Source organism: Lissotriton vulgaris, chromosome 1_1, assembly GCF_964263255.1.
Source record: "Lissotriton vulgaris chromosome 1_1, aLisVul1.2, whole genome shotgun sequence".
Lineage (NCBI taxonomy): Eukaryota > Metazoa > Chordata > Amphibia > Caudata > Salamandridae > Lissotriton > Lissotriton vulgaris.
Genome location: NC_141685.1, coordinates 1,212,468,036 through 1,212,494,721, shown reverse-complemented (window position 1 = coordinate 1,212,494,721; position 26,686 = coordinate 1,212,468,036).

The following is a 26,686-nucleotide window of genomic DNA, read 5'->3' as shown; positions in this document are numbered from 1 at the left end:
GGGAGCTGTAGTCTCCAGCCGCTGCGATGGCGTGGAGCGGCGAGACCACAGCGTCAGGGCCCCAGGTGCGAGATGGTGTCCGGCGGTCTCTGGAAGCTCCGTGTGGCAAGTACGCAGGTGAGCAAGTAGCTGTCCTCCCCGCTCCACCGAGGGGGCTCCCTGATTAAGTAGCGCCTCCGGGCGCGCAGCGTCAGGAAGTGGAGCACGGGAAGTCTTCGCACTGCCCTCTGGGAGCTGTAGTCTCCAGCCGCTGCGATGGCGTGGAGCGGCGAGACCACAGCGTCAGGGCCCCAGGTGCGAGATGGTGTCCGGCGGTCTCTGGAAGCTCCGTGTGGCAAGTACGCAGGTGAGCAAGTAGCTGTCCTCCCCGCTCCACCGAGGGGGCTCCCTGATTAAGTAGCGCCTCCGGGCGCGCAGCGTCAGGAAGTGGAGCGCAGGAAGTCTTCCCACTGCCCTCTGGGAGCTGTAGTCTCCAGCCGCTGCGATGGCGTGGAGCGGCGAGACCACAGCGTCAGGGCCCCAGGTGCGAGATGGTGTCCGGCGGTCTCTGGAAGCTCCGTGTGGCAAGTACGCAGGTGAGCAAGTAGCTGTCCTCCCCGCTCCACCGAGGGGGCTCCCTGATTAAGTAGCGCCTCCGGGCGCGCAGCGTCAGGAAGTGGAGCACAGGAAGTCTTCGCACTGCCCTCTGGGAGCTGTAGTCTCCAGCCGCTGCGATGGCGTGGAGCGGCGAGACCACAGCGTCAGGGCCCCAGGTGCGAGATGGTGTCCGGCGGTCTCTGGAAGCTCCGTGTGGCAAGTACGCAGGTGAGCAAGTAGCTGTCCTCCCCGCTCCACCGAGGGGGCTCCCTGATTAAGTAGCGCCTCCGGGCGCGCAGCGTCAGGAAGTGGAGCACAGGAAGTCTTCGCACTGCCCTCTGGGAGCTGTAGTCTCCAGCTGCTGCGATGGCGTGGAGCGGCGAGACCACAGCGTCAGGGCCCCAGGTGCGAGATGGTGTCCGGCGGTCTCTGGAAGCTCCGTGTGGCAAGTACGCAGGTGAGCAAGTAGCTGTCCTCCCGGCTCCACCGAGGGGGCTCCCTGATTAAGTAGCGCCTCCGGGCGCGCAGCGTCAGGAAGTGGAGCACAGGAAGTCTTCGCACTGCCCTCTGGGAGCTGTAGTCTCCAGCCGCTGCAATGGCGTGGAGCGGCGAGACCACAGCGTCAGGGCCCCAGGTGCGAGATGGTGTCCGGCGGTCTCTGGAAGCTCCGTGTGGCAGGTACGCAGGTGAGCAAGTAGCTGTCCTCCCCGCTCCACCGAGGGGGCTCCCTGATTAAGTAGCCCTTCTGTCATTAGTGGGTCGAGTCTCATGAGTTTAAATGTCAATACTCCCCTCGTTTATTTTTGTTCCTTAATCTTCCCCTGAAATCTAAAACCGTCTACTTTCCAACTAGACACAGCATAGGGGTTTTAGCATTGCCATTTTTCTCAACATACAACCAGGCTTCTATGGCTAGTTTAATTGTACAATTAACAGCAGCATCATTGAAATGCAATAACATTTTTAAAAATCGTATGTTAATTGAAAGTACAATAACATTACCAGGATTTTTCGGTCGACGAAACCGCCCAAGAAAACGAGATGTAAGGTCATTTTGACATTGGTATCGCACAGTCAGCTAATAATTCAGATCATATACTATACCTGTATGTCATGCTTTTACTTCACTTCAGGATTGCGAGATTTGTGGCCTACAGCTTCCACAGGGTGTCTTGCAGTCTTGGAGAGAGTTAGGCTTTAAAATGCGAGGCAGCTATTATAATCATACAAACCTGATAACATAGGAATTAGTAATACAGAGATTTGGTAGTCAAAATGCAGCTTTAATGTAAGTTTTAACCAAATAACCAGTTTTTTTTTAATAATCATGTGATGATCAATGAGACTGCACAGATGATAATAGGGCGGATTAATGATAATAAGATGAGTGGAATAGGACATTTGCTTTACATTACATCAGAGTGTTAATAAGACATTTCTGGAGGAGCTGCTTCCTAAAGTTTTCCAAGAAACAGGCTTTGATTTAGCATTAAAGAAGGACAGTTAGTCGGATATAAACCATTAAGGCAAAGGGAAGTAATGGTTTGGGGTAAAAAGTGCATCAAAGGACACGAAAATGACAAAAAAAAACTAAGAAGTTTTACAAGGCACTGATGATGATTGTTTATAGTGGTTGCATGGATAAGGAAATATATAATTTAAAATGCATTTAATAAAGTGTTTTACCTGGAATGTTTCAGGATTAAACAATAAAATAAAACGTCGTCTTGTCTATGAGGAGCTTAGGATGTATAACCCGCAAATAGTAGTTCTTACTGAGACTCATATTGCTTATAAAGACAAACAACTGATCAAACAATTAGGATTTGATCCCTTAGTTTGCACGGAATTTAATGCTTCAATTAGGGGAGTAGCGATTCTAAAACATAAAGGACTGAAATGCGAAATAATCAAGACTCTAACTGATAAAGCTGGCAGATGGGCGATAGCGCAGATTAAGTTAGGAAATTTTAAACTTACAATATGCGGAGTTTATGCTTCCAATCAAGATGAGCCTATAATTTTTGATCAAATTAATATGGAATTACTTGGATGGGGGGGAGAGTATATTGTGTTAGGTGATTTTAATTGTATAATGAATTATAAATTGGATATCACTAGAAAAAATGCCTTTCAAAGAATGAGGAAAACCAGAGCAGCAATGTTGGATTTGGCAACAATACATTTTTTAAAAGATGTATGGAGATCTTTAAATCCTGATATAGCTGGTTATACTTTTTACTCTGCTGCACATAAGGTATGCTCACGCATAGACATGATATGGGCCTCAGACTTGATTCTTGGCAAATGCTCAATGGATATACATCCAAGGGTGACATCGGATCATAACCCGATCTCTATAACATTTACATTAACAACTGAGGAAACTACTATCCGCTCCTTCTCTTTTCCTCGTTACTTATTTTCTGACACGATGTTCATAAACCAACTTAAAGAGCATATAAAAGAATTCATTGATATTAACAGACAGTCCAGCTTACCATGGATAGTTTGGGATTCCTGTAAGGCTAGCATACGTGGATTTACTCAGCAATACATCTGGCGACAAAACAAAGAACTCCGAACTTTAAATCAGAAAAGGCTAAACGAAATCAGAGATATTGAACTCCAGATATCTGATGTTATCTGTAATAGTGCTCCAAATCTAGAAGAATTAAATTTCAAACTAATTGAGCTTAAAGCCGCAATAAAAAACCTTCTGAGGAATAAAAGTATTAATAAACTTAAAAAATATCATCTAGAACAGTACGAAAATGGAGATAAAAGTGGGAAACTTTTGGCTTACAAAGTTGCGGAAGACCGTTCTATTAATATGGTTAAAGAAATTAAAGGGGACAATAATCAATTATTTTGTGATCCAAAATCGATTTTACAACAATTTGCTTCCTTCTATCAAACCCTTTATACACCGGAAGCTGTTATTTCAGAAGATTGTATTAACAACTATATTAGTGTTAACAAAGTTAATAATTTAGAGCCAGAGCAATCGGCTCAATTAGAGGCCGATATTACGCCTTTTGAAATTAGGGGCGCAATTACATCTTTAGCAATGGGCAAAGCTGTAGGGGAAGATCTTATTCCGCTGGAACTGTATAAATACTGTATTGAAGAATTAATATCACTATTTGTTGATGTGATTAGTGCTATTGGTAAAGGGCAACAAGCACCTAGATCCTGGAATTTACCCCAACTTATTTTCTTTTTAAAAAAAGGTAAAGCACCACAAGAGAGGGGATCTTACAGGCCTATCTCACTTATTAATAGTGATGCAAAAATCTTTGCCAAAATATTGGCTACTAGACTAGCTCCATACATGTCCCAACTTGTCTCTCCCCAACAACATGGGTTTATTCCTAAGTGTGATACCACAGCGCATATTAACATGGCTATATCAGCCTTTGATGCAGCACGGACTAAACACACCCCACTCGGTATGATTTTATTAGACGCTGAAAAAGCATTTGACCGGGTGGGGTGGGGTTTTCTTTGGGCAGCTCTACAAGCATTTGGTATTAAAGGACAACATTTACGATGGATCCAATCAATATATGATAATCCTATGGGTAAGATCTCATATATGGGGAAATGCTCTTCTCTGTTTCCCATTAAAAGAGGGACTAGGCAGGGGTGTCCTTTATCACCACTGCTTTTTGCTCTTGCAATAGAACCTTTTTTAATTGCCCTACAACACCAAACGCTAATTTGCCCTTTTTTTAATGGCGCAGATAAATTAGATATAACTGTATATGCTGACGATATTGCTGTTTTCTCGCCAGATGTTGTTAAAACCATGAAAGGCATTTTAATAGAAGCAGGCACATATGGCTCTGTCTCTGGTTACAGACTTAACACCACTAAAACTCAGGTCGTCATGAATTACCAACCAACCACTCCTGTTTCTAGAATAAGTAATGCAGCCACCTATTTAGGTGTTAAAATCTGCTCGGATATTGATTCTATCATAGGATTAAACTACGAACCTTTACTAAAAGAAACCGCCATGCAACTTAAGAGATGGCATAAACTCCCAATCAGTATGATTGGTCGAATAAATTTAATAAAAATGAAAATTTTGCCTAAATTTTTATATTTGTTTCGAACAATTCCTCTACGGGTCAACAACTCCTTCTTCATCAGACTAGAAGGTATCATTGGTAGTTTTGTATGGGGATATAAAAAAGCCCGGCGCGCCGTATCATTGCTTAAACTCCCCTTTAGTCTAGGAGGACTGCTTTTTCCAGACTTTAAATTTTATTACTGGTCAGCATTTCTGACTCGGATCTGCAGTCTGACAGTTATGGACAAATGTTTATACTTTCACAAGTTCCTACTAGGATTAGATGTCAATATGTTTCTGTATAGGATAAATGACCCCAACTATTTTAAAAGGGTTAAATTTAAGACCATACGGGACACTGTTAGTGTCTGGCGATCTATTATGGCTAAATGCAACACCTCTCTTTTTCATAGTAAAACACCCTCATGGGGCAATCCCGGTTTCCCTACTATTTTTCACGACCCAGCTTGTCGGTATTAGATTTCTGGGGGATTTATATGACCACCATGGTTTTATGGCATTTGATAAAATGAAACTCTGCTATAATTTATCTGAAATGGCAAGGTTTAAATATTATCAGATTAGAGATTGTTTGGTGAAAAAATTAGAACTCAATGCAGTCTCAGAATCCGAGATATGGGACTGTATCTATAGAGATGTAGATAAATCTATCATAAGTTTGGGTTATAAGCTCTTTTCTGATCTTAGGACCGGCGATGTTACCACTTTAACAGAGAAATGGAATAGGAAACTGGCAGTGAGTGTCCCAGCAGATCTAATTACCTCATCTCTCAAAAGCCTTAATGATTCAGTTCAATCTTCCAGCTTAAAATTGCAAATGTTTAAAACTGTCTGTCAATTATATTACACGCCTGAAAGGATACTCAAATGGGCAACGAACAATAATTATTCTGATAGAACGAAGTGCCCTAAATGTGATATGAGTGGCGCGGATATTGTCCACATGTTTTTTTCTTGCCCTCATCTTAATGAATACTGGGAAGGAATAATTAAGGTTATCTCTGAGAGGCTTGAGCAACCCTTCTCATTCTCACACATTGATGTTTGTGTGGGCATCAATGGGGGTGAAAGATTTAGGGATCTCTTGAATATCCTAATCACTTGCGCAAGGTTAACTATTGCTAGAGCTTGGATCCAAAAGAACCCACCAATTGTTTTAGAATGGTGGAGTTTAGTTAAGGAGATTCATAGTATGGAAACCGCTATTGCAGACTCAAGGGGATTGCATGCCAGACGAAAAATTGACAGAATATGGGGTTTATTTATGTCTTAGTAATCTTTTTTTTAAAAAATTTATATCTATCTGTTCTCACCTATATGTGTGGCACGGTTTACGTAATGTTATATAAATATCTAATGCAGCCGTGGAGTATTGATATATTTTTGTTCTTTTTATGTAAAAATGAAATGCTTGTTGCCAATGTGATCCTTTGATGCAAATAAAAAACTTTGTAAAATAAAAAATAAAAAAAGGATATAAACCATTAAGACCAGCAGCTTTTAAAATGAATGACCTTCCTATGAAGATTGATACCATATTACACGCTACATAGTATTTTTCCATCGCTTCCTGATCAGTGTTTCAGATGTAAGATGAATGGTGCGGTTGGATTGGTTCATACGTTTTTTACATGTACTACCTTACATCAGTTTTGGGAGCAGGTATTTAAGATTAGAAGTCATTGTATGTTGACTGCCATTTATCCATCAACTATGCTGGTTCTGTTTGGCTATTCACATGTAGTGCTCCAGTTAAAGAAATACCAACAACATATTATTTGTATAGCAATAACGAAGGCCATGTCTTTGATTCTGTAGAATTGGAGAACAGCAAAGCTGCTGACAATGGGACAGTGGCTGAATAAATTGGGATGGCTATTCTTCTTCATTTGTTTTAATGAATGTGGCACGATCTCTACACAATTTAGCTGACTTGATGTGGGATAAGGGGAGCATGGCAAGCTCTTGGCCTAGGGTATTAGCATGATCAGATTAATGCTGCTATGTCGATTTTTTTAAATAGTACTTTGCGCATTCATTGTTCTGTTTTTTACAAATATATAATTTTAATGTGTCACTTTAACAGGATTTTGATGCAGCTATCGAGATAAATACGTGTTCAGTTTATCGGGATAAGTGGGCTTGATTATTTTTAAGATGTTTTTACTTGATGGGAACTTGTTAGTGAAAGAATATGAATGAATTATTTGTATTGCCTGTTTCTTTTCTTGCTCAAATAAAATTGTTTAAAAAGAAAAAGAAGCTGCAGTAGAACACTGGTAATCAACTGATATACTCCTGGTTCTGTTGGAAGTGCATTTTGCTCAGAACATCTTCCATGATTGAGAAAGACAGCCATGAGTTTATTGAAAAGGTGGTCTTATTTTCACTCTTGGAGCACCTTTCATAATGCCAATGAGGAAATAGCGAGGGAAAACTGTTGTCTCTCAAATATGGTTCATCAAATTCCCGCAGAAGATCAACATTTTTCAGAGGGTAAAAGCACCTTTGAACACACTACAGTTTGGAAAAGTAGTATGGTACCACCAGCAAATGATTTATATTGTGATTAAAATTGTTATCAGGTGTTATCTTTTGTGACTTTCAAAAACAGGCTTTTACTACAACGCATTTCAATGGCGACAAATGTCCCTACGTCCTGAAATGAAACCACATCACATTTCCCTGGGTCAGGGTGTGCTCATTGTAATTTATGTTCAGGACAAAGGGATGATGTGTCTGCATCCTCATAATGAAGCAGCTAATATGTAGAATGACTTCTACAAAATATTGCCATGTTTTGTTCACAAAATGAGGATTGACCAATCCCCTTTAATTTTGCCAATCAGAGTATATTTGGTCACCAATTATTTGTCTCTGCATTATGGAATTGAAACAGCCAATTTTGTAGAGTCACTACTACAACATATTGTTCATCTTGTGACCAGAGAATCCGGATTGGCCAATCACCTTTAAATTGGCCAATCGGGATGTAGCTCAACACCAATTAGTTTGCAAGATGCATCTCGAAGCACAAAATGTCTGAAATCGACCATAGCTATCAAAGAAATCTAAGTGACAGAGGGGCAGATTACCAACGTTTAGCGATATTTAACGCTAACGATGCTTAGCAACAAATTTTTTAACGCTAAGCATCGCCGGAAATTATCACAGAGATAACTTGCCTTATATTCAAATAGAAGGTTGCCCATGAATATAAGGCGGTATCCACAATGGCGAACTCAGCCTGGAACCAGCCAGCCATGCCGAGACGCTGAAACCGAACGTCTGCCAATACAGGTGAGAGACAGGGATAGAAGTATAGCGAATATCCGTAATGGGCACTAAAAACTAATGGGTGTGCGGAGGTTAGCAATGTCAGTGGGCCCTCTCTACATACAAAAGTACCACTTGGCGAGTATAATGGTACCTTAATGGGTGTTCATCTGTTTATTGGGATAGCTGAGTTTTTTTAAAACAGAAGGAGACCAATAGAACCCACCTAGAACAATGTTCTCCCCCAATTGTTTTGTTTTCTCTTGTGTGGGATAGAATAATATGGGGATAAGTTTGTAGACTTTTGATCTCTATTTAAAGTATGGGCGGGGACGCGATAATATTTCGTGGAGCTAGGATACAGGGCAGGATGTCCCCCCGCAATGACAAAATGAAATACCTTGAGAAAATTACTCTATATAATATAAAAATTCATTTCACCTTTGCCCAACTAGTACCTTGCCACCTGTGAATTCGGGCTACTATAATTTTTTAATAGCCGGCATGGTAGCTCCTATGACACTAAACGCAAATACACATCACTATGTCCAATAGGAGTACGTGATGGACTTAGTGTCTAATTCTGACCTTTTTTACGATCTAGCACTGCAACTACCTCAAACGAATACGGCCAGGGACGGGTAAATATTGGATTACCAGAACTGTTTTATGGACAAGACATACAAAATCCGTGAAAACGTGAGAAGATAAGGGAAGAGAGATACTGCAAATAATCTTAAGGTATGTCTAAAGGGAACAAACAAAGGATATCATAGACAAATCATACTAAAATATACACATAGCGTAAAACAATGTTTCCTTACAGAACAGAACTATGTCAGAATGAAGAAATGAATGGCGAAAAACTAGTGTGAATACAGAGGGAACCCCTAAATACAACACACCGAAAAGACTTGTAGCGGTAAGAATCACAGTCCCGATACCACATTTTTCCTTGCTAACAACAGATAGGAGAACTATGTTCCAACTACCGCCACCATTTCCGATCCATTCCCGCTTGAGTCTAATTTAAAATCAAATAGAAACAATAGGAAGAAGGATGTACCTTGTTTTTGACAATGTTATGATATGAACCTCAGTGAACAGACAAGAAATGATGTAGAGTGTTCAAATCTGTGACCTATGTATATATATATTTTTTTGTTCAGCTCTTTCTCCCTTGTCCTTTCCAAACTGCTTGGTTTAATAAGGCTCAAATTTGAGGAAAGTATTCTTTGAAAGTGGATATATGATTCTGCAATTATTAGCTATGAACTCTCGCTTAGTCATGAATGTAAAATAGTGATATTATACGTATATTTCTTACACACAAATGTGAAACAGTAATATTATACCTACTTATGCCCATGTAACTGGAATATGAGATATGCGTTATTCTCTCCCAAAGGTAACTGGAAAATGAGATATGCGTTATTCTCTCCCAATGGTGGGATACTCACCTCCCCCCGCGGGTCCCTTGCGGGGAGGTCTAAAACTATAGTGGGATCTCAATATGCATATACATTTTAAATATGATGTTTTGCACTCTTCTTTACGGCCTGCCATGTAAACCTCCCCCCTTCCGTGGTAACAACCGTTTAGAAATGGTCTTTGAAGATAATAACAAATATTTACTGATCAGTCTTTCCCCTTTTTATCAGGCTACTGTGTCCTCTTCATGTTTTTCCTTGTTACAGGGAAACAAGTGTTCTACAAAGAATCTCTATATGATGTAATGTCAAATGGGATAACATGTATACACTTGACTATGCAGGAAACTGATGGGAATATTTGTTTTTTAATTGTTCTTTCAGCCCTGAAGAAACTCCTTGGTAGGGAGTGAAACGCGTTGGCTGAACTTTCTACATATTTTGTTGATGACGTGTTTTTTAGCTGGACAAAGATAAATAAAGAACATTTTTCTACCTATTTCTTCTTGGACTCTTACTTTGGTGCGCCCCCATGAGCAATTAAAAAACTTTTCAACTGATCTGGAGAGCACAGTGACGCCAAACAGCAGCTGGTGTCGGGGCTGGCAGCACAATACCAAATTTATTTGAACATTGACTCATTGGAATTGGAGTTTAGGTGCGGCACTTCAAGGTCCGCTGCTGTTTTTTCGTACAAACAACTAAGTCAGGAAAATACCAGGTGTAAAAAAAGCAGAGCTAACCGCGGTTAGCGCTGCTTTTTTTTATCACTAACAGGGTTAGCGATATTCTTGATAATAGGAGAAATGTCGCTTAACAACATTTCTCCTATTATTTTTCTCTGGAACGCCCCCTTTGCATCTCATTAGAGATGCAAGGGGAAGCGTAGAGCAAAAGGGTGCTAACATGCGAATTTGCGTGTTAGCACCCTGTTGCTGATAGGGAGATAATTTTATCTCCGCTGTCTTGGCTTTTAAAGCCAAAAAAGCGGAGATAAATCCCTTGATAATAAGCCCCAGAGATCCCATGCCTGATTACAGAAAGCTGTGCAGTCCCAGTTTAAGACTGTGAGCTCAATCACTTGGTGCCCCCAATGCATTATGGACCATAAGAAATGTATTTACTCCAGTGTGGCTCTGTAGAAACCATTGGAGTGAGGCAGAATGTGGAGGTTTAGGCCACTACTCCTTTTCTAAATGAAGACAAAAGGGCCTGCTTTTGGGAGTTACGATTGTGTTTCTCCTGGGTTGTCCATGAAACCCTCTATGCTGCGTCGTAAAGGGTGCTATTCAGAGATATACTAGGTGAGTTCCATCCCAAATTAGTGCCTTCCAAAAACCTTTTAGAATGTGTACTCACGTCTGTAATATAACCCAACCACATATTACATAACATACCTTCATTTGCATGGGTATATCACCTGGTAAGTAAATAAAATGTTCCCTTTAGCTAGCTCAATACAGATTGCGCACCTTTGCAATTGGTATTACAGAAGGGGGTCAGTCAATCATCAGTAGTCTTCTCTATATTAATAGCAAAGGAGTTTAAAAAGTGGTTGAGAACAACTTCTGCAATCGAGGAGTACATCAAGAAAGTGGCCTCAGGATTGAAATATTCGTGTTTTTCTGAATGAACTTTCCTAAAAGAATGGAGAAGCATTGACCATTTTGGGTGAGAAGTCAGGCAGGTAGAATTGGAGTTGAAGATTGTAGCCTTTTCAATCAATTCAAGCTTTATTTCGAAAGAACATGCACTAACAGTATATAAATATTAACATCCATGAAGTTCCATAAAACTAGCTTAAAATCATGATTATAAAATTCATAATTCAACATAAAACAGTGATAGGTTATCTTCTTAGCCCTATTGGTTAATCTGGTTCATGCAGCCTTGTTTAACAACATTCAGAGGTGGCCTGGTATAAAATGTATATCTTTGAGCGTATTACCCACATCCATCCCAGAAATGAAGCAACAGACGTTACATACTGCACCCAAGAGTTTGTACGCAATATTTTCAATGCAGTGCTGCTACTGCTGGTGCCCATAATTTTGCAGATTGGCCTCAACCATTTTTCCTTTGGGGCTCATATGCTGGGCAAACAAAGAGAACATGACAAGATCAGGTCAAAATAAATGTTTATTTAGACCCTTGGTCCTTAAACATAAAAGAGCATAGCAATATTTTTTATAAATGACATATCAATAAATATAAAAATCACTGACAATTATACATTTTAATGATAGAGCTCGGAGGCAAGATGGCAGCCACTTGTTCGACTGAGTAAGCTGGATGTTGACGCTCTCCTGGACTAACCCTCCCCTGCCTCATTTTTTGGGTAGCTTGGATGGTGGCTTGGACAATGTGACTTTTACGAAATGCTGTGGCAGTATCGGCCTTTGCTTTTGTACTACCTGAAAGCTGTACCTACCGGGTCTCGGGGTCTGCGGCATATCAGCTTGCTGTGCTGCTACTGCTGGTGCCCATAATTTTGCAGATTGGCCTTAACCATTTTTCCCGTGGGGCTCATATGCTGGGCAAACAAAGAGAACATGACAAGATCAGGTCAAAATAAATGTTTATTTAGACCCTTGGTCCTTAAACATAAAAGAGCATAGCAATATTTTTTATAAATGACATATCAATAAATATAAAAATCACTGACAATTATACATTTTACTGATAGAGCTAGGAGGCAAGATGGCAGCCACTTGTTCGACTGAGTAAACTGGATGTTGACGCTCTCCTGGAGTAACCCTCCCCTGCCTCATTTTCTGGGTAGCTTGGATGGTGGCTTGGACAATGTGACTTTTACGAAATGCTGTGGCAGTATCTGCCTTTGCTTTTGTACTACCTGAAAGCTGTACCTACCGGGTCTCGGGGTCTGCGGCATATCAGCTTGCTGTGCTGGCAGTGTACTGGCTCTTTGTGTTGGCGGCATACAGAGTTTTTTCCATACTCATCAATGGCTATAATGGCTCAGAGGAACATAGCCAAAGGCGCTAAGATCCGGTGCCATCCGATAATTACAGCCTCTTCCGCTGAGAGCTTACCAAAGGCCAATCTTGGTAGAAGCAGAGATGGCATAACAGGCCGCTGTACTATCAGCTCCTCTACAGGTCCTGCGGTGAAAGGAGGCAGCACCGCTCAAAAACTTCAAACGGTTCCTGGACTTTTATAAAAACAACTGGGTAAAGGTAAGAGCCTGGTGGAAACCGAGGCAATTGATTCTTCGGTTGATTGTTGCAATAAGGCAATGACTTTCCAGGGTAACAATGTTGCTGCTAGTGCGCTGCTGCCTTCGTCAATACGTAGTAAGGACTCTGTTTCTGTGGCAACTTTGGATGAAGAGGGCAATGACACTGTGGCGATTCAGGGCAGTCCGGAGGATACAAGTGGCGATATGCAGAGTATCGAGACTAAGCATAGGCTGAAAATCCGTTCCGGTCGTGGAATTTGAGAATTTTTGGCAATTTCATAGTCCATGAATCGCGCAAAATTGTCAAAGAATTCACAATTTGCAAGTTGTTGGATTATTTTTGCTTGGTCGCACTTCAAAAATACAATCTCGTGTGCGCGGCGTTGACTTACCGTGATTCCGAGTTCGCCGAGTTGTTTTCCTCCCGGTTTGCATGCGCTGCGCCATTTCCGATCTTGCTGCGTGATCGCGCAAGACTTTACGACCGCGAGTACGTCATGGCATGATCGCGCGAGACTATTTGACCGCGAGTACGTCATGGAGTCCCGCCATCTTGCAATGCGAGACTTTCAGAACGCGATTACGTCATAAGGGCCCGCAATCACGTATGGCGAGAGTAAACAATAGCGAAATACGTAGATGCGCCACTCAGCTGACATCCGGCGGGAGATTTGAACATCTCGCTTTCCCGAAATCGCAAAAATTGCAATTCTGCAAAAGAAATCTATTGCTGGCAGCATAAACCTTCTGAAATTGATGATTTGGATCAGAATAACTCCTCAGATTGACATTTGTGCATTTTTGGGGGGTTGGGAGGAAAGAAGTGCCCCAGAGTCTCCAAGTTCCTGTTCCTGTCCTGCAGGCTCCTCCTAGTGCTTTGTCCATGTCCTGGTCACTTTTCATTTGGATCTGAAGCTGGAAGGATTACTCTTTGTGGCTGCTGCTGGATATTTGTATTTGAGGACTTTTTGTTTGGATCACTTATAGATTTGAGATTTTACAAGTAAGTTGGTGTTGTTTGTTTGGGGCATTGCAGTTGCTGCAACTACAATTTATAAACTTTTTCACAACTTTTTAAAAAATATATTGTGGGTAGCCACAGTATCCAGTACGCCCAGGGTTAATCATGGATGCATGATACAACCGTTTCTGTGAGTTTTGTTGAAATTAAATATCATTTACGGCATGGATGGCATGGAATTGAATAGCTCACTGTTATATCTATGTGGAAGTTTTTTGTAATTTTGGGGTGCGTGTTAAAGCCACACTAGCCAGTAGGCCCAGGGGTAGTCAGTGGTGCATGGGCCAAGTCTTTCTGTGAGGTCTCTTGAATTTAAACATCATTTATGGCATGGATGGCATTGGATTGGGGTGATTTCTGTGTGTATTTTGAATGATTTTGTGGGTGTTGTTGGGGCCTGGTCCAGGGCCTTGCCATGTTTGGGGGCCATTTTGAGGCCTGGTCCAGGGCCTGGCCCTATGGGTGGGGGTCTAGGGCCCATTTTGAAGCCAGGCAATGTGCTTTATGCCATAGGAATGCACCCAGTCTGCCTTCTTTTCATCCATTATGCCCAGGGGTACTCAGTGGTGCATGGGCCATGTCTTTCTGTGGGGTCTCTTGAATTTAAACATCATTAGGGCATAGATGGCATTGGATTGGGGTGATTTTTGTGTGTATATTGATTTTTTGGGTGTTGTTGGGGCCTGGTCCAGGGCCTGGCCATGTGGGTGGGGGCCATTTTGAGGCCTGGTCCAGGGCCTGGCCATGTGGGTGGGGGTCTAGGGGCCAATTTGAAGCCAGGCAATGTGCTTTGTGCCATAGGCCTGCACCCCGTCTGCCTTGCTTTCATCCATTATGTCCAGGGGTACTAAGTGGTGCATGGGCCATGTGTTTCTGTGGGGTATCTTGAATTTAATTATCATTTAGGGCATGAACGGCATTGGATTGGGGTGACTTTTGTGTCTATTTCGATTTTTTGGGTGTTATTGGGGCCTGGCCATGTGGGTGGGGGCCAATTTAAGGCCTGGTCCAGGGCCTGGCCATGTGGGTGGGGGTCTAGGGGCCATTGTGAAGCCAGGCAGTGTGCTTTGTGCCATAGGCCTGCACCCAGTCTGCCTTGCTTTCATCCATTATGCCCAGGGGTACTCAGTGGTGCATGGGCCATGTCTATCTGCGGGGTATATTGAATTTAAACATCATTTAGGGCATGAATAGCCTTGGATTGGGGTGATTTTTGTGTGTATTTTGATTTTTTGGGTGTTGTTGGGGCCTGGTCCAGGGCCTGGCCATGTTTGGTGGAGGCAATTTTGAGGCCTGGTTCAGGGCCTGGCCATGTGGGTGGGGGTCTAGGGGCCATTTTGAAGCCAGACAGTGTGCTTTGTGCCATAGGTCTGCACCCAGTCTGCCTTGCTTGCATCCATTATGCCCAAGGGCACCCAGAGGTGCATGAAACAACTCTCTCAGTGTGGTCTCTCTTCCATTAATCTAAACATCCATTTTGGATTAGAATTGCAATTTTTATTTTGGGTCTTTCCGTTTTTGAGTGTGTTGTGTTAATAATAATAAATGCCTAGCTGCAAATATTAATTGAAGCACGACAAATGCAACATTTATTTAACTGATGTTCCTCTGGCTTCCTTTGCTTTTAGGTGTACAAAGACTGAGAACCAGGAATCATCCTCATCACCATCACTTGTTGTAGTGCCAGGAAGAAGTCCTGCTGCGGTGTGTGCACAACGTCACGTGACGTCACGTGTGGCCACAGACAACTCTGAAACTCGTGCAACTGCGTCCTGCTGTTTTGACATCTGAAGAAGATGGGCCCAAAGAAAGGTGGCCATAGCTCCTCTACCAAGAAAGTTGCCAGTACCACTGCCAGTAAGAAGGAGCAGAAGAAGCAAGTGGCGCCACTTACCAAGGAGACTGGTGTGCCGACAGACACTTTTTTGGGGGAAAAAAGTTCGCCTGCAGCAGCAGTGTCCGCCGGGGACCAAGCTGGGAGCAGCACCTCTGCTTCATTGGTCTCAGTGCCACCACGCCAAGTTAGGCCCAAGCCCATGAGTGCCGCAGAGGCAGCCACTTTAACTGCTCTTTCACCATCGACTAGTGATGCTGGCGTTGACTCATCTCAAAGTAGCATCCAATCAACGCACGGTGTAACTCATCTGACAAGTGTTCAACCACAGCCGCAACAAGGAGAGGCACAAGGAGAAACGCAAGGAGAGGTGCAAGGAGAGGCGCAAGGAGAGGTACAAGAAGAGGTGCAAGGAGAGGCACATGGAGAGGCGCAAGGAGATGTGCAAGGAGAGGCGCATGGAGAGGCGCAAGGAGAGGCACAAGGAGAGGCGCAAGGAGAGGCGCATGGAGAGGCGTAAGTAGAGGCGCAAGTAGAGGCGCATGGCGAGACGCAAGTAGAGGCGCATGGATAGGCGCATGGAGAGGCGCATGGAGAGGCGCATGGAAAGGTGCATGGAGAGGCGCATGGAGAGGCGCATGGAGAGGCACAATTGCCTACAATGCTTGTTCCTCCAAAAGTAGGAGCACATCAGGAAATCAAGATTCATGCGGAGTTATCAGCTGAGCAAGCCACTCCTCCTGATGATCCATTGTCTTCCAGATCCCCAGCAAGGAAAAGGTCAAGGAGGGCTAGTACAAGTTCTTCTTCAAGCCCCCTTCCTTCTGATGATCTAGATCTTGATTGGCACCCACCAATGCAGTCTGAGAGGGAGGCATGCCATGAGCCGACAAAGCTATGTAAAAGAAAGGTTCCCGCGAGGCTTTCAGTTATGGGTGATGACGAAGAAGAAGTAGAAGTGGTATATTCTGCTGTTGATGAACAGTCTGATGATGACCACCCAGTCATCACAGTCGTCACTCCAGCACCAGCGGGCATGCAGCAGACAGACATTTTTTACCCTATCCAAAAATGCTGCTGTGCAGGATGTCTGCAGTGTGGCACCACTGGTACCAACACCAACACAGGTAACTACTACACTAACACAACCTACAGCTTCCATTTTTTCTCATCAGAAGGACCGGCAGGGACTTCCATCCAGCTCGACCTCTATTACCTCAAGTAGTGGTGCTGTAAGTGCATGACAGAGTCAAATTCCACCACGCCCATCCTCCACTTCATCAGGCAATGAAAGTAGCACCACCACCAGAAATCTCAACTCCCCAGTTTGGGACATCTTTAGTATTAGCAAATAGGCAGAAAACCTAGTCATTTGTAGGATTTTTAAAAAAGTAGTTAGTCAGGGTAAGCTTGGTACCAACTATGGTACCGGATGCCAGAGAAGTCATCTCCAAAAACCCCACATTATCCAGTGGGAGGCGTACCTAAATAATATCCGGAAAGCCAAAAGTACAAATCCAAATGTATCCATTAATATTGCATCTGATGATGAGGAGCTGATCGTGCAGGTGGGAGGTGAAGAACCGAGAGACATTTTTTCTGGTACACACAGTACCCCTGGCAGCAGCACTGCAGTGGTAGCGCCCACACACTCCTCTACCCCAGCAACATCTAGGAGGCATAGTAGTGTGGTAGAGACACCAATGCGAAAAAGTACATCAATGAGCCTAACTGGGTTGAAGAAGTCTGGATCCTCATCACATATGAAAATGGCCCTGACCGCCATTAAAAGCATGTGTTGGTCGGAGGCGCCATTTGAATGCAACCTGTATAATGCAATGCTGGCTAAAATGTTAGCGCTGGACCTTCTCCCTTTTTCTTTCATGGAAGGGATGGGTTTTCTAGAATTTGTGGCAACAGTCTGCCCTAAATGGGAGGTTCCTAGCCGGTCCTCTTTTGCCAGAGTTGCGTGTCCAGCACTACATCACGATGTGCTGGACGTGATTGGGTCAGCTTTGCAGAAGAGTGCTGGACAGACATGTGGACCAGTTGCCAAGCTGTTGATTACATGTGCATCACTGCACACTGGGTCTCTTTTGCAGGGGTTAGAGAGAAGATAGCTGCAGGTGTGGACAGTGTCACAATTTTTCAAGCTACTCGGAAACATGCAACAGTAGCCATGTTTGCCATGGAGAAATCACATACTGCAGTAAACATTTTGGAGGAGTTGAACAGTAAGGTCTTTAAATGGCTGCATCCAAGAAAGCGCATGATTGGTTGTTTCCACGGATAATGGCAGTAATATAGTTAAGGCCATGTCTGATGATGGCTATTTCAGAGTGCCGTGTTTGGCGCACAGTATTAACATTGTTATTCAAGATTTCTTGAAAAAAGAAAATACAGTCAGCAAGCTACGGACCACCTGCAGAAGAATCTGCACACATTTCAGGCATTCTTTTAAGGCCCGGAAGCAGCTGAGGATCATTCAACGTGACCGTAGATTGCCAGTCAGAGGACTCATCCAGGATGTGGCAACACCTTGGAACTCAACCTTCTACATGCTTGAGCGTCAGTTTGAGCAGTACTTGGTAATCAATGAGTATGTCTTTAATGCATGGGGTGCTTCTATGAAAGACATGAGGCTAGAAGTGGACAAATGGGACCTGGTTAAAAGCCTGACAGACATGTTTCATCCTTTTGAGGTGTTTTCACTCAAGAAGTCAGCAGGGAGGACTGTACTTTGGGCAAAGCTATTCCATTGTTGCGCATGCTAGAGCACCAAATGAAGGCGGTGTCTTCAATGTTCCGAGTTGATGCTGAAAAACAAGACGCATATCAGTTGGCGGAGAGCTTATTAAGCCGCCTAGTTGACAATGAAAGGCTTAAAGCAATACATTCAGAACAACATTACATTTGTGCAACTATTCTGGATCCACTGTACAAAAAGGCACTGGCCAGCAATACATTCATTCCTTTTTATGAAGTAGATGTTTCCAAGTACAAACATTGGCTAGCTCTGTCAGCCACTCGGCTCGGAAAAGAGCTGCAGGAAATTGAAGGAACCACCACAAACACTACTGAAGCAGCAGGCCATCCAGCGTCAAGGTCCACTTCTGTGGCCGAAGGCAGTCACTTTCCCTCACAGCCGTTATCGACAGCAGCAACCTTATCATCATCATCACCTGCAACAGGCCCAGCCATAATATTGTCAGATGTGGATTGGATAACTCATCATGGGTTTGCTCGTTCCAGTGTTGATGCAAAGGCAACAGATGGTACGCAAAGTGGAGCACCCATGGAGGACCTTGAGTGGATGGTGCAGGCCTATCTGGATGACCCAACAGAGGTCTTCTTTGATCAGGACCCATTGGTGTATTGGTATGGGAAAAGGCCTCAATGGCCACTGATCACCAATCTGGCTATGCATTTTTTGGCTTGCCCACTCGCAAGCGTGTCTTCTGAACATGTTTTCAGTGCTTCTGGTGCCATTGTAACTTCAAAAAGGACCCGCCTCTCGCCCATAAATCTGGAGAGGTTAATACTGATCAAGATGAATCAGCACTTCATGCCACCAGATTACAAAATACGTGAATCCCCGAAGGAAGAAGAGGACACAGACTTAGGTGACGGAAGTTCTTCTCTGTTAGCTGACCTACTACAGGTTCAATTCATGGAGTTTGTGGACAAGCTCTACTTCCCTGACACCTAGGCTTGAAATACTTACTTTTTTTTTCATTCTTATTCACTTATATTTCTGTGTGTCTTTCTTTGTTTTGCAACTTTTAGCATAACAAAACTCAATTCACAATAAATCCATCAGCAGCACTGTCTTCGTCTTATTTCCATATTGAAGGTGACGCTGTCTGCATTCCTGAAGTTCACAAGTTCACATCTCAGTCATGCTCCTTTATCCTCCTCCTCCAGACTCCCCCTATCCATTTGTTTCCCTCACGGCAGATGGCCAGATCATGCAGAATCAAGAAACTGTCGCTATGCTGACTGTTACTTCTGAAATTGACACGAGAGGCTACCCTGTGGCCCTTCACTTAAGAATAAGATTCTGACAAAAAGAGGAACAGGTAATGAATGACGAGATGGCATGCAGTGGACAACACTGGCTGTCTGGCTCTGATGAAAGCAATTGCTGTTTGTTGTGCATGAAATGAATCCTATGTGTTCTGTTATTATTTAATATTTTACACACTAAATGTAACTCAAGTCTACTCTGTTTTTACCTTGTTTAATGCAAATTGTACTTCTACTACAGAGGCCACTACGTTGCATTTTTTAATATGGAAAATGTCCTTGGACTCACTGTGTTTAGACTGTGACTGCATGAACAACATTGAGTTTGAATTTGAATTTAAAAATACTTATAGAGCGCACGTACACTGAGTCAGTTTCATGGCGCTGGTGAGGTCCCTGAGTGAAAGCAAATGAGAGAGCTAGGTACCAAAGGCCTGCTGGAATAATAACGTTTTTAGTGACCTCCGAAACTCCATGTAGGAGGCAGAGAGTCTTAAAGGTAGGGGGAGGTCATTCCAAAAGGTGGGTGCAAGTACGGCAAACTTCTGCCCCCCTGCCCGCTTCTTTTTTAACCTGGGCGTAGTTAGTAAGGCTAGGCTAGAGGAGCGGAGGTCCCTAGAGGGAACATAGGGAGAGATTGCCGAGATGATAAAGGCAGGGGCTGTGCCCGCTCTTGCTTGAAAAGTCAAGCACCCTAACTTGAACCTGGCTCGTTGTTTTATGGGGAGCCAATGTAAGCTCCTAAGCAAAGGGGTCGAATGGTGGGACCTGGACAGGCCAAAGACCAGGCGGGCAGCCTGGTTTTGTACTAACTGTAGGCGCTGCAAAGCATAAGCAGGAGCTCTGTTATAGATGATGTTGCCATAGTCAATCTTTGACAGGACCATGGCCATCAGGATCAGCTTTAGTGCAGAGGTGGAAAAGAATCTGGCAACTTTCCGAATAACTCGTAGTGTAAAGAAACAAGAAGAGACCACCAAGTTAATGTGTGACTGGAGAGTTAATTGGTCATTAAGCATAATCCCAAGGCTTTTAACTGAACAAGAAGGGAGAGGAGGGGGTCCAAGTGAAGGGGGCCAAAAAGAGGGGGACCAGGGGTTGGCAGCACCGCCCGTCGCCACAAGTTCTGTTTTATCCGGATTAAGTTTTAACTGATTGATGTTCATCCAGTCTCGGATAAATAGCATGACGGACTGGAAACTGCCAACCCCTGAGGGGGAAGAAAGATCAAAAATGAGTTTGCCACAATACCATGATGATGATGATGAGTCTTGATGATCAAAGTTATATAATATATTTACAGTCACTCACTGGGATGGATGGATCATCATTGTCAGTTTACGGAAGTACTATGGCCCTTTTGTGAGTGGCAAACAGGTAAACAAGTCAACAACAACCACAGCAGAACTACATGTCTGTCTAGGCGTGATATGGAGTGGTCAAGCCAGTGTAGTGTTCTTATGCCAGAGTCCAGACAGCAGTTCATGTAAAATTGCGGCTATGTGGCTTGCTGTATAAAATTAGATCTGTTTTTTCTGTCTGTGTCAAAGAGGTATGCTACATGGAGGTTGGTTCACTCAGTGGTGCTTGCCTTGACCGTCTGCATGGCCCTGGCCAGCTGTGTGCTAATTATTATCCTTGAAAAGGAGACTCAGAGTACGCACTTTAGAAATTATGCTTGTATGTAATACTGTCGCCTCTGAAAGTGAAAGTGTTATTTTTGCACTACACACGTACCTTATATTTTTCCTCCGGGGTGTTTCAATATCCCTTCCTGTTTTTCCATTGACAATTACAGGCTGGCTGGGAAAAACAGTAACTTAGGCTTACCATAGTAATCCGCAATCCCGCATCAGCCAGGCAGGCAGTTGACAGTGTGGTCACCAAGATTGATTGACGGAGCATCAGATGGAATGGAGAAGTACCGCGAATAAGAGGAACGGCTGGATGCATGCAACTTCCCAAATTGAACAGGACAACTACAACATACATTTACAGTATGCTCTTCACTTCTCCTTATCATTTAAATAATGTTATTGTTGTGAACTTCTATGAGTGTGACTCTGTGCGTTTGCTCTCTGCTTCAAATTCATCCCTACAGCTATTTTATAAGTTTCATTGCTATTTGTAAAATTAATTTAATGTACTAATAAGTGTTTATTCTCTCTGAGGGCAGATAGGGAAGTGAAATAGCGTAATTACTGCAGCCCTGTACTGTCAAATTGTTTATTCATAGTTAGTAAGTTGTAGTAAGAACTACTTTTCAGTAACCTAACCATCCATTTAGCAAACAACTTCATGCATGCACTTCCTTTATGTTCTTAAAAGATTTATGGATATCTTCGTATCGAAAGATTTGGTTTTCTTCATTTGTTGTTTGTCCATGCTGTGTTTTTTTCTATCTCCACAAAACTTTCCCAAAACCCCCCATTCCCATCTAATTTTCAAACCCTAACCCTCTTCCCCGGGCTGTGTGGTTTTCATTGAGGTTTGACTAAATGTCAACAATAATTCCACACACTTGCTGGGGAGCATAAGGTCAAAAGCAACAGAAAATCAATTTCAAGGCAGGTCAAGGAACCTGAGGATTCTTTTCTGCTTGACACACACCCTGAGTATTTGCAAATCAAATAAAAATGTCATGTGCGCCATCGAGTGGATTTATCATCAACAACATCCTCCTCCTACACGTGATAAATGCTTACGCTGCTGTATTTCTTGTAGTAGCCATACTCCACGCGAGTAGTAGTTAACTTTTGATGAAATACTTTAGCATTGCTTAGGCTACAATTTATGGCACTGTTCTTGTGTACTGTACTATCTATCGTACTGTTTTAATGCTCCTCTCAGGCCACTCAATGTTTCATTTTTCATATGCTGCTACTTCCAGTGTGTACCACTACTACTACTACTACCACAACAATGACATTTCATCCGTCCAGGATTCCATAGCCAACCTTAATCGCCATTTGCCATGCAACCAGCCCTGTGCCTAGCCCTATTCTCAAACACGAATCACAGGTAAGATAAGCATTTTGGGGGAAGAAGAATAATGGAGTAGGAGGAGAGGAGAGATTGATGGTAGTACTAGTAAAGTAGTAGGACAATTGAATTCACTAACTCTGTCAGTGGCACTTTTGTACAAATTTGGGCAATTAGACAATTTGAATCAATCAGCCAGTAAATTTTCAGGACAAAAAACGTACAGGTAAAAACGTGTGTGCTATGTTTAAGTTGAAAATAAATAGTTATTTTGACCCTAACAAAAATTAACTATCCCTCAAGACCCGACCGATCCCCTCCCTAACCCCAACCAATGTCCATGAAATCATGTCCCCAAAAGTCCAAAAACCCAACCCCCAATTCCCCCCCCCCCCCAAAGTATTTAAAAAAGGGGCTCTCTTTCTCTCTCTCTCTTTTTTCGCCGGCGGTGTCCTGTGGCCAGGTGGTCATGCAGCTCTCTCCCGAGGTCCTTGAGCAGGGCTTTCTGCCACGCCACCTCCTGCTCAAGGTAGGCCACTCGCAGGGTCAATCGGTGCACACAAGACTTGCAGGTACTGGTGGGGGCAGCTGTTGTTTTTGCTGCTCGGCGGTGGCTGGTGGCTACTGGACCACAGCACCTTTCCTGTATGACCCAGGGGTAGCGGAGGAGGATGCAGCTGTTGTGGATGTTGACTGTGAGTCATCCCCCTCCTCCTGAGCCACCAGCCGCCGATATTCGGGGACAATTGCCTCCAGCTTCCGTTGCCGGGCCCGGATAGCCAACTCCTTCCTTGTTAGTTTGGAAGAAGTATCTATATTTAACCAATAGATAACACAAAATTATTCAACAGAAAGTTGTGTCACAGTAGAACTAGCAACTTGCAAGCACAGTACATAACATTTGTGGCATGTATCTATCTAACCTCCCACTTAGTCGGCCTCTGCTCTAAAATTAGTTTGAGGAATTCTACTAGCACTATATGGACTCACTACATTAGACTCAGACAGTACACCAGTCTTCTTCTTCTCTCTTGTTTTGCGAAACTAGTACGTTAACTTGTGGAAGCCGGCATAATGCCAGCGCAGTCTGCTTGCAGCCAAGAAAAACAGACACAAGCCATGATGACGCAGTCTTGCGTTACTGTTACCAGTCCAGTACATGCAGGTGGTGAAGCTCTTACTTTTCTATTACTGGTGGCACTAGCCATACTCTGTTACAAGGGCTACTGCTCAATTAATTTAACTTTCACCCTGCCCTGCCCCTGACTACTGCAAAAGGGAAATGAAGAAGATAAATAATATGATCATCTATCCCTTCACAGGATATTTGCTTATATAAGGGATGACTTTAGGTGCTTTGTTTTTATTGATTGAGTGAACACCGACAGGCCACACATGAATGACAGAGTTGTAAAAAAAGGATTAACAGAGGTAGTGAGTGGTCCCCGTAATCGCTGGAGAAAGGCACTTGTGAGTTGTGACTTCACTTGAAAATGTGAACTATATAATATAGATAACCAAATATGCTGTGCTTGCAAACTACTGTTAGTCAAGGGAGTATTCTGAAAATGTACAACTTCTACTTTCCTCGGCTTTGCTACTCTGGCACGGACGTGCGGTGTTACTTGCTCTTCAAAGTAACACTCTTCATCCAGTGACCGTTTACTCTGTCTACATACACCTATGCCATCTATGAAGAAGATAGCATCCAGGCATCCATCCATTCAAAGTGAATGTCAATCATTCTTCTTAATGTCTCAACTGGACAAACCTTACTTTTACTCACCAAAAAACACCCTTTTTATTTTATTTTGTAAACCTCCAGCCATGCATCCGTGCCTCACTTGCATTTGAATTTGAACACAAAGGATATATTGCGCACACATACAGTTTCTGTTTCACCCACCCAGGCAGTCCCCTTTTCTATCTCCTTCCACCCATCCTAGCTTCAGCCTTCAACAGGCCATGCATCAGATTCCCGGCCACCTGTCCCTGCATTCAAAAACACGTATCATTCTTTGCCAGTCATTAATTTAACTCGCTCGTCCTTCCTTACACCCTTCTTTCCCTTTTCGTTCATCCCATCCATCAAGTTCATCTCTGATCTGACTTGGCTTCGCGATAAAACTTTCACAGCTGAGTTGAAGTCAAATTTAGAGGAGGCCATTGGTTACTCATCAACTCCCGCCGCTAATGCTATTGCTAATGCGAAGTCAAGGGTGACTGTCTTCTACCTGGTTGACAAAAGTTTTGTTCTAAATTTGTAAGTCTTCTTAACAGTAAAGTGTACTTGTACTCTACAACATATACACCCCTGCAGCAAGCCTACTCTGCAATCTCAATAAGTAAGGAATATAATAGCTTACCAATGACCACTACTACCGTGGCATCCCCCACAGCAGTTTCTGCTGGTACCGCATCAGCCCCTGGAGTGACGACCTCCGCGCTGGGCCCGGCACTGGTGGTGGGCTGTGCCGATGGTGTTACGCCTAAAAAATACATTTAATATTTTTAGATGTCATAAACACCACTCCCTATTTTGACTAGGAATGAAAAAAATATGTTACTACATAAACAAATGTAATTATTTGTGACAATCTAGTCTAAACTAATAATACCCCTTTCGTAAGGGGAGGGTGTTTTTTATTTATGCTTAGCCATAACATGCTAAACGTTTTGGCACAACTGATGAATGCTTGCTTTTTAAAATGCACCATTTTTCTCATAACAAACAGAAGCTTCCCTTCTAAGAACAAGAGCAATATGTTACTCGGAGTCGTCATCATCACCACCAAGACTTTAAGTTCCAACCAGGTGAGAGCTCTCCCATAATTAATGTGTAAAATCAGCCACTGTTCAGTTTTCAAGAGTTCACCATTTATCTTATATGAAGTTGATTTTAATACATGTTTTTATATAATGCACAATTGAAACTTAATATACAGAGTACACACAGAGCTAGTTGTTTTACTTTTAATAAAGCTTTAAAACGTACATAGACTCTATGGTTTTTGGTCATGAGAGAGTGAGCAAAAGGGTTTGCAATTTGCAAGCATGAGTCCGTGACTCTGAGAGGTCGGCACTCTGACTCCGTAGTCTTATGTGACACATGACAGTATGCCTTGCAATGCAGTAAAATGATTACTGCAGTGAAAGAGAGTCAGAGCAGTGGTGTTCAGGGAGTGTAGGGGCTCAAGGTGGAAGGGAGAATGTAGAAATGAGAATTCACTGACATGATTACTACATGCTACAGAGAGACTTGGTATGCAATTTGTACAGCTCCCACATGCCTGTTTCACTCCATGACTACATGCATTGCCATAATTTAAAACACATCAACTAAGCAAATTATTCTGCCACCATTTTTTGAAATGAAGTCTGACTCACACTGTGATCTTAGAAACATGACAGTATTCCTTGAAATTCAGTAAAATGATTACTGCAGTGAAAGAGAGTCTTGCTGGGAGTGCTGTTTTAGGTTTTAGGACAGTGCAGTGGTGTTCAGGGAGTATAGGGGCTCAAGGTGCGAGGGAGAATGTCGAAATGAAAATTCACTGACATGATTACTACATGCTACAGAGAGACTTGGTATGCAATTTCTACAGCTCCCCCAGGCCTGTTTCACTCCATGACTACATGCATTGCCATAATTTAAAACACATCAACTAAGCAAATTATTCTGCCACCATTTTGTGAAATGAAGTCTGACTCACACTGTGATCTAAGACACGTGATAGTATGCCTTGTAATTCAGGAAAATGATTACTGCAGTGAAAGAGGGTCTTGCTGGGAGTGCTGTTTTAGGTTATAGGACAGAGCAGTGGTGTTCAGGGAGTGTAGGGGCTCAAGGTGGGAGGGAGAATGTAGAAATGAGAATTCACTGACATGATTACTACATGCTACAGAGAGACTTGGTATGCAATTTCTTCAGCTCCCCCAGTCCTGACTTACTCCACGACTACACGCATTGCCATAATTTAAAACACATCAACTAAGCAAATTATTCTGCCACTATTTTGTGAAATGAAGTCTGACTCACACTGTGATCTTAGACACATGACAGTATGTGAAAGAGTTTCTATGGCATTTATAGAGCACACCCAGCATTTCTTTTACACAGCAAGGAGACTACTTGGGAATTAAGAGGCCTGACAGACATAGTGCATAGCACTTTCTAACACTACATCTCCTAAAGCCTGACTGAATTCATGACTAAATATATTCCCATATTTTCAAACACATC